Genomic DNA, 16,370 nt, shown 5'->3' on the forward strand with positions numbered 1-16,370 from the left:
ATTGCTGCCAGCCTCAGGAGCTAACAAAGCATCCCCTATCCCTATTTTTGTTTCCCCTTCAATAACCACATCTTTAATGACAGAGACCTTAAATCCTTCCCCCTTTGCTCCTGTTACTTTTACCATATCATTACTCCCTTTTGGAATATTCATCACACAAGTCTTTTCTGCCCCAGTGTCAACTATAAATTCCAATACTTCCTCTTCGGGGCCTACTTTTAAAGTTATCAAAGGCTCCAGATGGTATTTATCCCCCCAAAAATAGAGCCCATGATTTCCCTATTTTTCTTCTGTGCGTGTCTCTTGAAATCTTTTCAGATCCCTCCTCAGGTGGGGGCATTCTCTTTGATAATGCCCTTCTTCCTTGCAATAGAAACAGGCATCCCTGGGTTGTTCTTGGAATCTTGATTGTGCTGAGGTTTTATTTTTCTCTTTTCCACCATTTCTGAATCTGGAATGTTTAGGAGTGTTACCTGAGGGCTTTAGATTTTTTTTGGAAGGTACTCTCTCGCATAGTGGCTATCATGATCTTTGCTCCCACTTTGGCTTTTTCTTCATCCCTCCGGACATATATATCTTTTGAGCTTCCCTTACTAGGTCTTGTAATGGTTTCTCATACCAATCTTCTATTTTTTCCAATTTTTTTCTAATATCTGGCCAGGCATGAGTGACAAAGTGAACTCTTAGCAGGGCTTGCCCTGCTAGGGACTCCGGGTCTCTCCCAGAATATTGTTTCATATTCTTTCGGAGCCTCTCCAGCCACTCAGTCGGGGTTTCTTCCTTCCCTTGCTGCCCCTCAAAGGCCTTTCTGACATTTTGTCCTCAGAGTGCCCCCTCTTTTATTCCCTTTGTGATTGATGGAGGCAGACAAAGAGGTTTAATCAAATTAGAGAATTTATTAATTACAGCAAGCAAGGCATAAGCAAAATCAGCGCTGGGCGACAGGGGAGTCCCCGCTCCACCGAATTGCCGCAGGGGTTTGCAAATTTCAGTCCTTCTTTTATGCAGGGTCGTTTCCTGTTAACTCTTCTTTAAGGGAGTACTCTGCGCATGTGTGAACTTGTTGCTAGGGGGTCGTTTTCTGCCTTCTGGTGGTCGATGGCTGAAGGCTAGTAGTCTTCTTCAGGTGCCCTCTGGGTGACCTTTTCCATATTTGGTCAGTTAGTATCCCCTGCTTTTCTTCCTGGAGCTTAAACAATAGTACACTTACAGCACTTACAACCTTTACATATAGATTTGTTAAGACATTTCCTGTTATGTACATTGTGGCCTGTGTCAGCTCTTTTCAATGAACAAAATACCCTCATTTATTACAATCCCCCCTTTTTCTCTTGTTCATTTTTGTTCATTGAATCTTTTTAGCTCCTGTTTAGCTAATTCTAACATTTCTTCTTCATGATTTTCTGATATCTGCTGGTATTTAGCCCTAAGGAGCATTAAATGTGCTACTTCTAAGCGCCCTTTTACTATGGAGATCAACTTATTAAGTATACACGGCCCAAATGTGAGTCCTAGGACTAACAGAATTAGAGGCCCTGCGATGGTAGATAACAAAGTGGTTAACCAGGGTGAATGGTTAAACCAGGATTCATACCAGCTCTGTTGTGCCTCTCTTTCTCTTTTCCGTTGTTCTAGCCGTTTTCTTAGTTCAGTCATGGTGTCTATCACTACCCTAGTGTGGTCTGCGTATACACAGCATTCTTCTTTGAGTGCTACACACAGTCCTCTCTGCTGAAGGAATAATAAGTCTAAACCCCTCCTATTTTGTAGGACTACTTCTGATAGAGATCTTACTGATTTTACTAGGCCATCAATTGCTTGTTCTATTCGGCTTAGATCTTCATCTACTGAGACCCTTAGTGCTCTTAACTCTTTTTGCTGGGTGACTAAGGATGCTATTCCAGTTCCTGCCCCAACTCCTCCTATAGTGAGAAGGGTTGCTATGGTTAATGCAGTAAAAGGTTCTCTTTTTACTAGGTGATGATCTGCTGTGGTGTGTTGTTGGTACATGTATTCACTAGGATGATACGTGATTCGAGGTATGATGGACACTTGAATACAATAATCGTGGGTGTAATTAAATAGTTTGAGCGAAAGGCAGGGTGTGATTCCTATATTGTTACACACCCATTTAGTATTTGCGGCTGGGAGCAACCAATCTGCAGGTTTTTCATCTTCTTTAGGTGATATCTTTACCTCACACAAATGTTCTTTATGTTTTGGAATGTTTCCTATACATCTTCCTTTCCCAGTTACTTGAGACAAAGTCAGTCCTTGAATTGATTCTTTTCTCTGTTTCCAAAGACATTGTGCTGGGTTTGTGCCGTTAATTCTTCTAGCCTTTGCAGTCACACCTATTCCTTCATAAAAAGGCGGCCTGATGTTGTAACATAACTAGCATTCCTTAGTTAGCTCTGGATTGGTCTTATTTATTACACCATAACTAGCTTGCATGATCTTCTATAGAGCACTATATTCTAAGTTTGTTTTAACATCAGTTGGATTCTCGTTCTGGGGAGTGATTGTTATACTACTAACTTGCTGAGTTTTGTTTATATTGCCTATTTCCTCTAGTTCCCCTAGACCCTGGTTTGGTCCAACTAGTTCTGGATCAGGGGGTGCGTGTTTTTTCTTAATCATTATTAGGTTTCCTCTATCTTTCCCGGGTTCCCAGTGTCTGATTCCCCAGATTTTCCCCAGTAACCAATCCGGATTAGTGGGTTGCATTATATTTATATATATAAAGGAACAGGTCCCCATATATGTCGTCTCTCCAGAAGGTCCTCTTCGTGGCTTAGTGCACCCTACGGGCCCGAACCCAGCTTTCAGAAATTTGTCTGGTCCCCCTCCCGGGATCCAGTCGGAGGCTATTGTCTCGCACCCCCAATATCCACAGAAATATTCTCCTGGATAATTACAGTATGATTTCCCTCGATTAGCGGTTGGACACATATAAAATCTTGTTAGGTTTAGTTCTTTTCCACAGTGTTCAATAGCTGTTAGATCACATAATCCCGCTCGAAAACTTGGTGCCCCTACAGTGGTATTTGTTTGTAGTATCCTATTATCACTTAACCTAACTAATGACCATTTAAAGGGTTCGTGTGGAAAGTGTGTCTCTTCTAAAGTCTCAACCCCGTTCAATTTAATTAAGCAAAGCATGATTAGTAGAAAAATATTACGCTGGGCTAAATGATGGAGTCGATTTGTGGTAATAGTTATTTGGTTACTATAGTTTGGTGGTGTCTTTCCCCCTTTCACATGTCGCGGGTCACACTGAGGCTTTCTAGTCCCACTCCTGAGGCAGTTCTGCAAGCATTGCTCTAGTATCCCAATACAGGGGTTCTTTCCTCCACAGCTTTTTACTCCTCTGCCTCGCTCGTCGACCCGGTTGCTTCGGGCTACGAGGGGTACCATCTTCTCGGCAGCAGGAGTATTTTTCAGGAGGTCCTTGGGATCGAGCCTGTCGGGTTTCTTGCCTCTTAATGTAGGAGTTCCAATTACGGTTCTTAACTTCTGGAGCGTTACACTGGACTCCCCTCAGGCGTTTGCGACAAATGCTGTCACAGATGTCAGCTACAAAGGGGGCTGGTAAGTTAAAGTTGTAACAATAATAATGGGGATTAATTCCCTTAAATACTATTTCCCACCATTCACTTGACCCCTTTTTTAGAATTCCTCGTGATACTGCATGTGCTAGAGCCCAATTAGTAAATTGACCTTGAAGCTTCTGGCAGGGGATGCAAACTCCTCTGGGGGGAGTTCCCCTTTCACAATGACTCCACCACTTTTTCCTGCATACTATACATATATAACAAACAAAAGGATAACATCTACAATTAGAATTCCCACTTTATTCCCATAATTCCCATTACTTCTTTGATGATTTTAGATACAAAGTGGGGTCCTCGGTCGGAGTCAATAGTCTCAATTATTCCATATCTAGGGATAATATTTTCTAATAGAACTTTGACCACTGTCTGTGCTGTTGCCCTTGCTGTGGGAAATGCTTCGACAAAATGCGTTAGATGGTCTACTATAACTAATAAGTATTTACTTCTTCCTACTTTGGGCAATTCGGTGAAATCTAGTTGTATGTTAGCAAAGGGCCTGTGTGCTAGTGGTCTCCCTCCCAATGGGCGTTCTCTTAAATAAGCCTTATTCACTTTAAGGCAAGTTATGCAGCCTTTAACAATTTGTTTTGCCAAATTATATATTCCAATACACATATACTTAGCGGCAAACTGGTCTGCTAGTGCTTGTGTTCCCCAATGAGTTTGGCTATGTATCTTTTGTAAAATTTCCACTGCTATTGATTTAGGTAGTACTACTCTTCCATCTGGGAGTTTCCATTCTCCTTCTGAATTTTCTTTTAGCCCCATTTGTGATAGTTTCTCTTTTTCTTGTTCTGTAAAACTATAAATGCACCTAGTTTTATTGGGGAATTTCTCCTTTGGTTGGTTCTTATCTTGAACTTGTCGTATAACCAAAAGTGCTGCCCTTTTTGCTTCTTGGTCTGCTGCGTTATTACCTCTACTTCTAAAATCTATTCTTTTCTGGTGACCTCTGAGATGTACTACAGCAATTCTTCTAGGCTCCCGTAAGGCCTGGAGTAGCTGTCTTATTAGCTCCTGATGGACTAAGTCTTTCCCTTGAGAGTTTATTAACCCTCGTTCTTCCCATATTTTCCCAAATGTATGTACCACTCCATATGCATATTTGGAGTCTGTATATATTGTCCCTGTTTTATTTTTCAGCAATCTCAGAGCTCGTAAGACTGCATACAATTCACAAGCTTGAGCTGACCAGGATCTACTTAGAGGTCCTGACTCTAAGACTTCTGACCCTTCCTCTTTAATGATTGCATAGCCAGATACTCTCTTTCCCTCTATTACCCGAGATGATCCGTCTACAAACAGCCTCTCCCCTTCTTCTAATTCTTCTTCTTCTAAGTCCGGTCGGATTTTGGTTTGTTCTTCTATAGTTAACATGCAATCATGGGCTAATTTATTCTCATTTGGTTCTTCGTATAAGAACTGGGCCGGATTTTGTAGTGTAGTGACCTCTAGTGTTAGCTTTGGGGAATCTAATAAGATCCCTTCATACTTTAAAAGTCTCGAATCTGTTATCCATTTTTCAGCTTTTTGTTGCAATATTCCCCTAATGTTATGTGGAGATAATACCTTGAGTTCCCCATTAAAAGTTATTTTACGTGCTTCTTCTACTAAGAGAGCACAGGCTACCACTGCCTGTAGGCATGTAGGCCATCCCTTGCTTACTGGATCTAATAGCTTTGACAAATATCCTACCGGTTTCTTTCTCCCAGCCCAATCTTGAGTTAATACTCCATATGCTGTCCCATTTTCAATGTTTACAAATAGATAAAATGGTCTTTTTAAATCAGGTAAACTTAGTACTGGAGCATTAATTAAATCCTGTTGCAGTTGTTTTAAATTCCTCTCATCCTCTCTGCTCCATTTCAATAACCCATTATGACTGAGCTTGTTATACAGAAATTTGACCTTGGTACTATAATTATCAATCCATTGTCTACAGTAGCCTACTAATCCTAGCAATTGCCTTACTTGTCTCTTGCTCCTTGGTGGTGGGAGTGAGAGGATTCCTTTCACTCTTTCGGGGTCTATTTTCTTCTCTCCTTTACTCAAATAATGGCCTAAATATTTTACTTCTTCTTCTACAAACTGTAATTTTGCCTTTGATACTTTTAGTCCCTTTAAGCTTAGAAAGTTTAACAGTTTAATGCTCTCCTCCCGAACTTCTTCTTCTTTTCTTCCTGCAATCAGGAGGTCATCCACATACTGAATCAAAGTAATGTTTTCTCTTGTTTGATATTCTTGGAGGATTTGTTCTAATGCTTGTCTAAATAAATTTGGTGATTCTGTGAACCCTTGTGGCAGCACGGTCCACCGCAACTGTTGTCGCCTATGAGTATCTGGGTCCTCCCATTCAAAGGCAAAATAATCTCTACTATTTTCGTCTAAGGGGCAGGCCCAAAATGCATCTTTTAGATCAATTACACTATACCAGTGATTTTCTGGCCCTAGTCTACTTAATAGGGTGTATGGGTTAGCAACCACCGGGAACCGGGCCACTGTCCTCTTATTAATTTCTCTTAAATCATGCACTAATCGATAGGATCCATCTGGTTTCTTTACTGGTAAAATGGGTGTATTAAAAGGGGACATACAGGGCTCTAGGAGTCCCTTGCTTATTAGTCTGTCTATTTCAGGCTTTAGTCCTCGTTTCCCTTCTGGGGATATGGGATACTGCTTGATCCTTATTGGAATTTCTGGATCTTTTATGGTTACGGAGAAGGGCGGAATGTTCAGTTGGCCCACACTGTCAGGTGTGTACCATACCTCAGGGTTAATCTCCTTTTCATCCTCTACTCTAAGGGGGCATAGTTTGATTCTCAATTCTTTATTAATTACCTCTAGGTTTATCCCCAATTCTACTATGAGATCTCTACCCATGAGGTTATACTCTGCTTCTGGTGCCAACAAAAGGCTTCCTATTCCTATTTTTGATTCGGTTTCTATTAGGACATCTTTAATAACAGGGACCTCAAAAGGTTCACCCTTGGCACCCACTACAAGGGCGGTGTCTCGGGAGACTTTACACCCAGATGGTAAAACTTGGATAGTTGATCTTTCTGCTCCCGTATCTACCAGGAATTCAAATTCCTGGCATTGGGGACCGACTTTTATTTTTATCAAGGGCTCTGGATGTTTCTTGGTCCCCAGTAAGTAGAGCCCCTGACCCCTCTAATCTTCTTTAAACATCTTTTCATCTCTTATCCTCTTTCTGCAATCCCTTCTGATGTGTCTCTTCTCCCCACAATAAAAACATACGACTGCTTCCCTCCTTTCTACCCTCTGATTTCTCTCTGTGTTCCTAGGGGCCTTTCTGGGCATCTGCCCCATTCGGCGGGGAGAGTCTTGTTTTCTGCTTTCCCTTACTGCTGCCACCATCATTCTGACTTGTCTCTTGTGATTCTCTTCATCCCTCCTGACATATACTTTCTGTGCTTCCCTCAACAATTCGTCTAATCCTCTCTCCTGCCAATTTTCTAGTTTTTCTAGCTTCTTCCTGATGTCATCCCATGATTTGGCTACAAATTGAGTTTTCAGAAGTGCCTGACCCAACTGTGTATCTGGGTCCAGGCCTGAATACAGCTGTAGATTCTTTCTTACTCTTTCTAGCCAATCTGTTGGAGTTTCCTCCTTTCTCTGCCTCTCATTAAAGGCCTTATTTATGTTTTGTCTTCTTGGTACTGCCTCTCGGACCCCTTGTATAACTATTGTCCTTAAGTCCTGCATATGAGTTCTGTGTGCTGGATCCTGATGATCCCAATTAGGGTTTTGTAAAGGCCATTTGATATCTGCCTGTGGGCCCTGAGCATGTTGGGCATCCCAAATTCGCATTCCCGCTCGCCTAATCATGTTCTTTTCTTCTGCAGTAAAAAGAATATTTAGAATTGACTGCAGCTCATCCCAGGTGTATATATTAGGGCCTAAAAATTGATCTAGCTTCTCTGCAACTCCCAGGGGGTCTTCTAATAGGTTCCCCATTTCCTTCTTAAAGTCCCGCACATCTCCAGAGCTAAGGGGAACTGAAATAAAGCCAATTCCTGGTTGGGGTCCCCCCATAGGCATTTCTCTTAATGGATAAAGGTTATGACGTCTAGCTCTGCTCCTTGTCATTGGTCCCTCCCGTTCAGGTTCAGGATTCCCTTCTTCTTCCTCTAGGGGCTGCTCAGGGAGTGGGAGTGGGGGTGCCTGTGGGGCCTGCGGAGGTATATAGGGGGGTGGAATCATCGGAACTTCCTCTTTCTTTTTATCTTTTCTTCTTACCCCTGAGTCTTCAGATTTTTCCTTTAAAGTAAACAGGAGTACCCCAGGGGTCTCTATCCATATTTTTGCATATTCACTCTCTTCTTGACTAAAAGGAGTTTTGGTTTCTACCCATAAATTCAAATCCTGTCTCACCCAGTCCTCGTAGGACCCAAATATAGGCCAAAATACGTTTCGTGATATCTGCTTTCCTCCCCAGACCTCTATGCAATAATAAATCATCTTGGCCTTATCTTTATTCTGTGTACTCGAATAATGCCTCCAATTATTCAATAAAAGCCCTAACGGACTATCCTCAGGTACTGGGGGAAACCTTATGGAACTAGAGGGCTTGCTTTTCCCCTGTCCCATCCTCTGGAGTGCCTTCAGGCGTTCTGTGTGTGGAATCACTCGCTTCCCCTGGTTCGTGGCCCACGCCCTCGCGGGCAATGGGAGCCGCACTACTGAGGGTCCACACTCGCTTGGGGAGTCCGGCTGCCGGCCCCCCTCTCACACACCACACTCGCCACACTCCAGGATACCCGACCCCGACCGAACGGATCCCTTTTCCGCAAATACTCACGCTTCCAGCGTCTTCGTCCGGACCTCTGTGCACAAAGTTTATGGGGTCGACCGGTTCCCTTTGCTTAATGCCTTGAGTTTAGGTTCGTCGGTGGGAGCGAGGTAAAGACTGAAGATACCGAGGCCACCAGAGGTGGGGCGCCTCCCCGATATCTCTGTCTTACCGTACCATTCCCATCCGAGTCACGGCACCAAATTGTGATTGATGGAGGCAGACAAAGAGGTTTAATCAAATTAGAGAATTTATTAATTACAGCAAGCAAGGCATAAGCAAAATCAGCGCTGGGCGACAGGGGAGTCCCCGCTCCACCGAATTGCCGCAGGGGTTTGCAAATTTCAGTCCTTCTTTTATGCAGGGTCGTTTCCTGTTAACTCTTCTTTAAGGGAGTACTCTGCGCATGTGTGAACTTGTTGCTAGGGGGTCGTTTTCTGCCTTCTGGTGGTCGATGGCTGAAGGCTAGTAGTCTTCTTCAGGTGCCCTCTGGGTGACCTTTTCCATATTTGGTCAGTTAGTATCCCCTGCTTTTCTTCCTGGAGCTTAAACAATAGTACACTTACAGCACTTACAACCTTTACATATAGATTTGTTAAGACATTTCCTGTTATGTACATTGTGGCCTGTGTCAGCTCTTTTCAATGAACAAAATACCCTCATTTATTACACCTTGATTATCAAATTACAATAATCATTCATATGTCCCCTCCCAGCTTCATCATTTTGGTTCCAGTTAGGAGGTGTAATGGGCATTTTCTGATCCCCGGGTGGACCTTGTTGGTTTTCTTTTCCCCAAATTTTTATTCCAGCAATTCTAATCATTTCTCTTTCTTCTTGGGAGAATATTATTTTCATTATTGATTGCATTTCTTCCCAAGTGAAAATGTTGGGACCTAAGAACTGGTCCAACATTTCAGCTGTACCTATGGGGTCTTCTAATAATCCTTTAATTTCTTTTTTGAAATTCCTAACCTCTGTAGAGGTTAGAGGAGCACTCACAAAGCCGCTTCCCCCTCCTCCCGTAGGTACTTCTCTTAACGGAAAGAAATGAATTTCTCGGCTTCCCTCTGTTTGTTTAGCAATGGAGGGCTTGTTGGGCTGCCTCGGAGCCTTAATGGCACCTCCTGTATTCTGGTATGGTGCTCCTTCGTTAAGAAGAGGGTTGATTTGGGAAGAAAGCACCGAACTCCCCTGGGGAGGAGGGGCAGATTCAAAGTCTGGCGCTGAAGCTGAATATTCTGTGGTGCAGAGGGTGGGGGTGGGGTATGGCAGTGAAGCCAGATATTCCGGAGCACAGGAGGCGGGCACCGGGGCTAAAGCCGGGTTTCTCAAGGCAGGAGAGGTAGGGGCTGAAGCCGGGACGTGTGACCTTTCCCTTGATGCAATTGAGGGTGCTGGGATTCCCGAGATATATGGGAAGGGTGGGATCCCCGGCATGGGCGGGGCCAGGGCTCCCCCCCAGCTCCATTGGGGCGGGAGGGCTGCCGGGGGAAAGGCCCCCGGTGCGGGCGGAGGGGGGGCTGGCGGGGGAAGCCCCGGAGCCAGGGGGAGGAGGGCAGCTTCTGGTGCTGGCGGCGGAGGCAATACTTCTAAAGGGTCTCAGCCTTTTTTCTCTTCTGTTTGCTTTTCCTCTGCGGTTTCTGATATTTTGAAGACTTTGGTTCCCAGAGGTTTTGTAATTCCTGTCCAGCAAGAAGCATATTCTCTCTCCTCAGGGTGAGATGGCTCTTTTGAATTTACAAATACATTTAGAGCCTGGCAAATCCATGCCTCATCAGACCCGTATTTTGGCCAGTACACATGATCAGATCTGATTTCCTTTTTTACCCACTCTTTCATGCAGAATTGAATCATTTTTACTTTCTCTTTTCCTTTTGTAGAAGGATCAGTTTCCCAGTTTGCGAGTTTGACCCCGAGGGGACTGTCTCGGGGTATATCCTCTGGCACCCTTTTATAATTTGAACTTAATTTACTAGGTTGTTGTCCCATTTTCCCAGGAGTTCTCTATTACTCAAAATACCAATTTATCCCCCCCTTTGAAATACTAATTCATTCCTTTAAAACACCAATCTTCACTGCTGTAAAATACTACCCACCCTTTCACAGTACAAAAAACACCAAAAAATTTATTAGAGCCCACCTTCCCCAAAAACAAAGTTAACTTCGAATTACACAGTTTTTCATTCACACATTCACTCTTTTTTAATATTTGTTCACTCACTCATTCCTACTCACAACAGAATAATAAGGTACCTCTTTCAAGTCACTTGTTAGTATCCACCCATGGGTATGATATAATCCTTAGGATTCTGGGTGCTCTTGGATTTCCCTCAACCCAGCATTGCTAGCATCCAAACCCCAACCTCTCTTGGGGTACTTTTAGGCCCTGGGTGCTCTTGGAGTTTTCCTCAACCCAGCATATGGGGGGGTAGCTCCCACTTTGCAACCCCTTCTCTGGGACCCCGTCCCAGTCACCCCCGGAGATTCTTTCACTCCGCTTATCTCTCGCTTTGTCTCCTCGCTGGCCGCTGTTCTCGTGAACAAGACGGAACGGCAGCACTCAGAGACTGCCACACTCGCTTCGCAGATCTGGGGGCAACCAGCCCACGTCTCATTCACACACGCTCATCTCCCGTAACCACCCCCTTTTTCTTTGGACAATACTTCCCAGTCCTGTTTCTTTTCCAGTGTCTGTGGGATTTTTGTCGAGAGCGCTCTCTTTCATTTGCTTTATTTTTGTGTCTTTCTTGTCCTCCGGGTGTTGCCCTGCTGCCACCAAATCACGCCAGAGGATGCTAAGCAAAGGTCCTGCCAACTTGGGCGGGAGGCGCCTTACCCTTGCTTCTTGAATCCTCCCACGCTTTTCAGAGGCGAGGTGCAGCTCCGGGACGAGCCCTTAATTGTGAAAAACGAGGTTCACTCTCCTGTGAGAATTTAAAGGGTTTAATATAAAGACAATAAGAGACACATCAAATAAAGCAACGGGGTAATGGCCGGGTGCCTTGGTGCTCTGCCAAGAGCACACCTGATGCCAGAGGTGAGTCTTTTTTATACCATTTTTACTGTCTGTTCTTTATTCATATTAAAACTTTTCCTGGAGCTGTTCTGCATGGCCACTCCTTGGTTCCGCCTTTTTAGAGCATGCGTAGTCTTCTGCCTTGTGGTTTTATTTCTCTTGATTCTTGGGGTTGGGCCCGCTAGGCAAGAGTCAATGGTAGGGTGGATTTCTTAATTCTCCAGACAGACAGGGCTGATTGCAGCTTTGGGCCTCTTCGTCTCTCCGGGCAGAGTGGTGATATCGGCTCTTGGACTCTCCTGGCCGCCTGTTCTCCAGGCAGAGTAGCCTTTGGGCCCTTTTGCTCCCTAGACAAAGTGTTGATTAGCAGCTTTTCGGGCCTCATCCTCTGTTCGTTTGGAGGTTATCTTACGTGCTCACACTTGCTAACATTCTTGCTAAAAAGAAAACTACATCCACACAGCAAAAAGCATTTCTAACATTATATAATATCTACTTTATACTTTGCGAGAAGCCAATATAATATATGTTTATAACACCTCCATTGGCGACCTCCTTTTCCCTCTGATTCAGCTACCTTGTGGTAGGTGCGATGGTGCTGAAGAAGGGTGGCGGCTTGGCACAGTTGCTGTCACAGGTGGATCTTTGAGTGGCATGTGTGAGGGTAGGAGGGTACGGCACCCATAGCTGAAGGCAAAAAAGGTCAGGGCATGTCATCAGCCGCAGTCGTGCTAAGTTGTTCATCTATGCAAACTGCTTGCCGAGTTGTTCCTTTCTTAGGTAATGGGGGCTTGTATCAACCAGAACTGCAAATGGTCAGTATTTGCAGAGAAGGTTACTTGGACTGTTGTTGAAGTGAGTGTAGCAGTTTCTATGGCATTCTGCAAAAAAAGTGACAGGTCTCCCTGTGTTCCCCAGTTCTTAACAAAGATGAAGTTAACAAACCCCTGAAAAGAGGTTTTGCAAAACTTCAGGGATATTTTCCTACTAGTACTGTAGAGACAACCATAGTCACCTTGTCTTTCCAAAAGTGAAGGTTCCCTATTTTTGTCCAAGAGCATCAAGTGCTTTTGATCAGCGTTTGTGTGCATGTATTAGCCTCGTTCTTGCTCTTCCTTGGAGAACTTTTACAATACTCACATGATCTGTGTAGGCTGCAGACTGCAGTGGTGAACTTCAAGGCTTCCAGCAGAAGGGAGATGCTGTCCACGTTTTGGATTCTCCTTAGCCTGAACCTTCAATGTCCAATAACGCAGCGTTTGGTGCTCGAGGCACTGACTCTGGCGTGCCCCTGGTCAGAGACAGTCCAGCTGCGTTACCTCCACGCGTCGCTGAAGCGACTTCGGGATCAGGAAAAGAGCTTGCTGGGCTAGCTAGCTGGCTTCTTTGCAGAGGGAAACACGGCAGGAGCCGTTGATGTCGGCTCACGTTAGCTCAGAGACAAAGGAAGAGAGGGGCTGTTCAGGTCTGGCTTCTAACAGGTTTAATGCGATAGGATGAGGATGAGGTCGGATTGATGGGAATCCGCTCCTCGGAGCCTTGTCCTCAGTTTTATAGGGAATTTGAAAACCCCCTGTAACTATTCCTGAAAAGACCTGCCTTGCTAAATTAGTGCCTTTTAAGTCTTGTGTCCCCAGGATAGAACAACAAACTCACAAAGATAACAGCAGTGGATCTACAGGACTTCTGCAGGCCTTCTGGACTGCAGACATCTCTGACCAAAGGCCACAGATGACGTGTACCCTGATCCTGCCGAACGCCCGTCCGCCCTGGACTCAGCTTCAAGGTTTGATTGATACTGGTGCTGATGTAACTATCATCTCCTTCTCTGCGTGGCCTCCCTCATGGCCTTTACCCCCAGTGGGATCGGCCATCACAGGATGAGGATGAACCACACAGAGCTATTGAAGCGAACGGCCTGTGACGGTGAAGGACTCAGAGGGGCACACAGCTACAATTAGGCCTTATGTTACTACCACTTCCCTTAACCTTTGGGGACGGGATGTGTTGGCAGCCTGGGGCATACGGATCGGGACAAATTTTTAGCAGGGGTCACTGTGCGCAAAGGTGCACAGTATCCTACACTGCCTTTGCAGTGGTTGATTAACACACCAATCCGAGTCAGACTCTGCTTAGTTAGTTGAATTAAGGGCTGTTATCATGGCTTTTCAACGATTCTCACAGGAACCTTTGAATTTGGTTACTGAAGCCGACTAGCAAAAGCTCGTATACAATTAATCACCTTACGGTACCACAAAATTCAAAGAATCCTGTTCTTCTGAATCACTTTCTCTCATTGCAATCTGCAGGCAAGAGACAACTGCCCTGGGCAAAAGTCTGGGTGTGGAATTTACTCACTAACCAGTGGGAAGGCCTGCGGGAACTTATGGTTTGGGGTCGTGGCTATGCTTGCGTTTCTACAGATACTGGGGTACGGTGGCTAGCTGCAAAATGTGTTCGCCCTGCCCTACGGCACCAGAGGCAGAACAGGCAACCTCCAAATGATGACCAGAACACCAACCATCCAAGTGGCCACCAGAATGTAGATCATCAGCCATCAGACTCTTCTGATGATGACCAAGATGTTGACCATCAGGCAGATGGTCCTTCTACAAGCAGAGACTGGGATGGTCCTTCCACAAGCAGAGACTGAACTTTAAATTTCTTGTTATGGAGTCAGATCGTTAAAGCCTTAAGGACATATTTAGAATTAATAACTGATGTAAATTTCTATTTAGGATTAATAGTGGAGTTGTTATCTTATCAAACAAAAAGGGGGAATTGTAGATACCAAAATGCTGCTAGCGAGGATTTTCTTGCTATTTTCTAAGTCTGTGAGAGACTTTTCTCTCTCACAGAAGAGGTAGCAGAGTATGTAAACAACCAAGCCACCTGCAACCTTGAAAAGTCTGGTTTATGGTCTAGTAGAAAAATATTTTGACAATGGATGGTTTAGGATTTTAGCCAATCACCCCAAGGGGGGGGGCTGATCCTTTGTCCAATTAGACTATGAAGAAAAAAGTCTGTAAAAGAGTTTGTGAAATAATTAAATGAATAAATCTTGGTGCACAATTCCTGCCTGCTGGATCTTCTCTCCTCCTCCTCCCTATGGCTGCGGGACACAGTGATACACCCTAGGGCCCAGGCCTGCGGTAATAGACCACAATTACAAGTGAACTGCAACACAAGCAGCTAACACATTCCTCCTGTGATAAATGAGTGAACGATAAATTTTGTCTTTCGCATCTATCACTTTAACATTTAGAAGTGAGAATGTACTATGTAGAAATAGTGTTAAGGTAAAATATAGGTAAGTAAAAACAAGACTAGAGTAAATTGTAACTTCGAATGAGTGGTAACATGTTGGGAAACATAGGAAGAAACACATGATAATAAATGTCCTTTAAGTTGAGAAATTACAGAGGTGGAAACCAAGACATCTTCAAGAAACAAAGAAGATAAACCGCATGCATCCCAGGAAGTCTGTTATCTCATCCAAACTCACACCTCCCAAAGAACCCATCAACTACAAATTAGGTTGGAGACTGAGGAGGCACCGGAGGGGGGTGCCTGCCTTCAATTCTGGAGCTACTCAGAGGACCGAGGTGGCAGTGTGCTGGCGCAAGGGGGCAGAGACGGAGGGGGGAAAGTTGAGTGAAGTGTAAATGACTTTCTGGGCTTAAGGACTATGTTTAAAGAAGTACTAAAGTTCACAGTAAAATGAATGGAGCCACGCCTCTAGCAATATTGCTAAGTGCTCCTGCACTGTGATATGCCTTTGTTCTACTAATAAATGCTCAATATTATGCTGCTGAAAATTCCGCTTGGGAATTCATCTTTCTCACTTCTTCCCTTAAAATCAGTTCTAAGAATTTAGTGTGAAATACATTTAGGCTTGGTCCACATTATTTTTAGTTCAAATAAACACATCTAAATTTTTTCCATCTTTCCCATTAAAGGATTTTGGTTTTGGCTCATTCTTTCAGCATTTTGCCAGCAATCTGCTCAATGCTCTTTCCTTAGGAATGAAAGCTGTAGCCTGATATTACAAAGTGTTTGGTGAAACCTTTACCATGACTCTCAAGTCGCAACATGCCAGATAATCACTGGTTTTCAAAGCTGCTTGAAGATAGAAGGAAAGCGTCAAAGGTTTATGCATGAATCAGCATCCCCTTGTCACAACGTCATGCTGCAGTGATCCTTGCAGAGCTCTAAGACTGGATTTAAAGGAGAAAAGCTCAATACTGGCTCCTGAGCCAGCAGGATGAAACATCCAAGATTGTACATATATTACTTCTGTGCTAAAACTACTGTATGAAAACGTCTTACCATTATGGCAGTTTTATAGTACTCCATAGGAGACATCTCTTTAAATGACTCTAATATCCTTTCAGTGCTAAAATTGAGAAGGGGGCTGATCCATAGTTAACTCATGTAAACACGAGTGAACTACTAAGAGACAGCAAATGTTAATCACAAAACCTAAGCAGCAGGATTCGCCTTAATCTTGTCAAGATAAGAGGAACAGGATCTTTTGAAAACCGGCACAGAGATCGCTGCATCAGCCACCGAAGAACTGCGCATGCTCCAGAAAGAAAGGTAAAAAGTGCATTGTGACAAAGACTACTGATCTTCATCAGAAAGACCCTCGAGGAAGAAGAGGAGCCTTCCTCAGTGCGCCCATCAGCGTACACAGCGCATGCATGGCACGTATGCTAATGATATTAATGACTTCCGAGAAGTAATTTCTAGAACCACTCCTATCCCAAGAATTGTGATGAATGTTCATAAATTTTACACATAATGCTGGACTGTATGGAGTGCTCTGTGTGTGTGTGTTAGGAGGAGTGATCCCCCATGCACCCAGCGCCGAATAAAGCAAATACCCGCTTCTCTGACTCTGAAGCATCTCTAGGCCTGGTTT

At 44.1% G+C, this 16,370-nt stretch overlaps 1 long non-coding RNA gene across 1 annotated transcript; it reads right to left on the reverse strand.

Annotated features, from left to right (window-relative positions):
- Positions 1 to 876: 876 nt before the first annotated feature.
- LOC138102595 (uncharacterized) lies at positions 877 to 8,568 on the reverse strand. The gene is made up of 2 exons (XR_011147446.1): positions 8,437 to 8,568; positions 877 to 1,189 (listed from the first exon to the last, which is right to left on the reverse strand). It is a non-coding gene; the product is annotated as an uncharacterized lncRNA (long non-coding RNA).
- Between the last annotated feature and the right edge of the window lie 7,802 nt (positions 8,569 to 16,370).

This window comes from Aphelocoma coerulescens, unplaced genomic scaffold (assembly GCF_041296385.1).
Source record: "Aphelocoma coerulescens isolate FSJ_1873_10779 unplaced genomic scaffold, UR_Acoe_1.0 HiC_scaffold_93, whole genome shotgun sequence".
In the NCBI taxonomy this organism is placed as follows: Eukaryota; Metazoa; Chordata; class Aves; order Passeriformes; family Corvidae; genus Aphelocoma; species Aphelocoma coerulescens.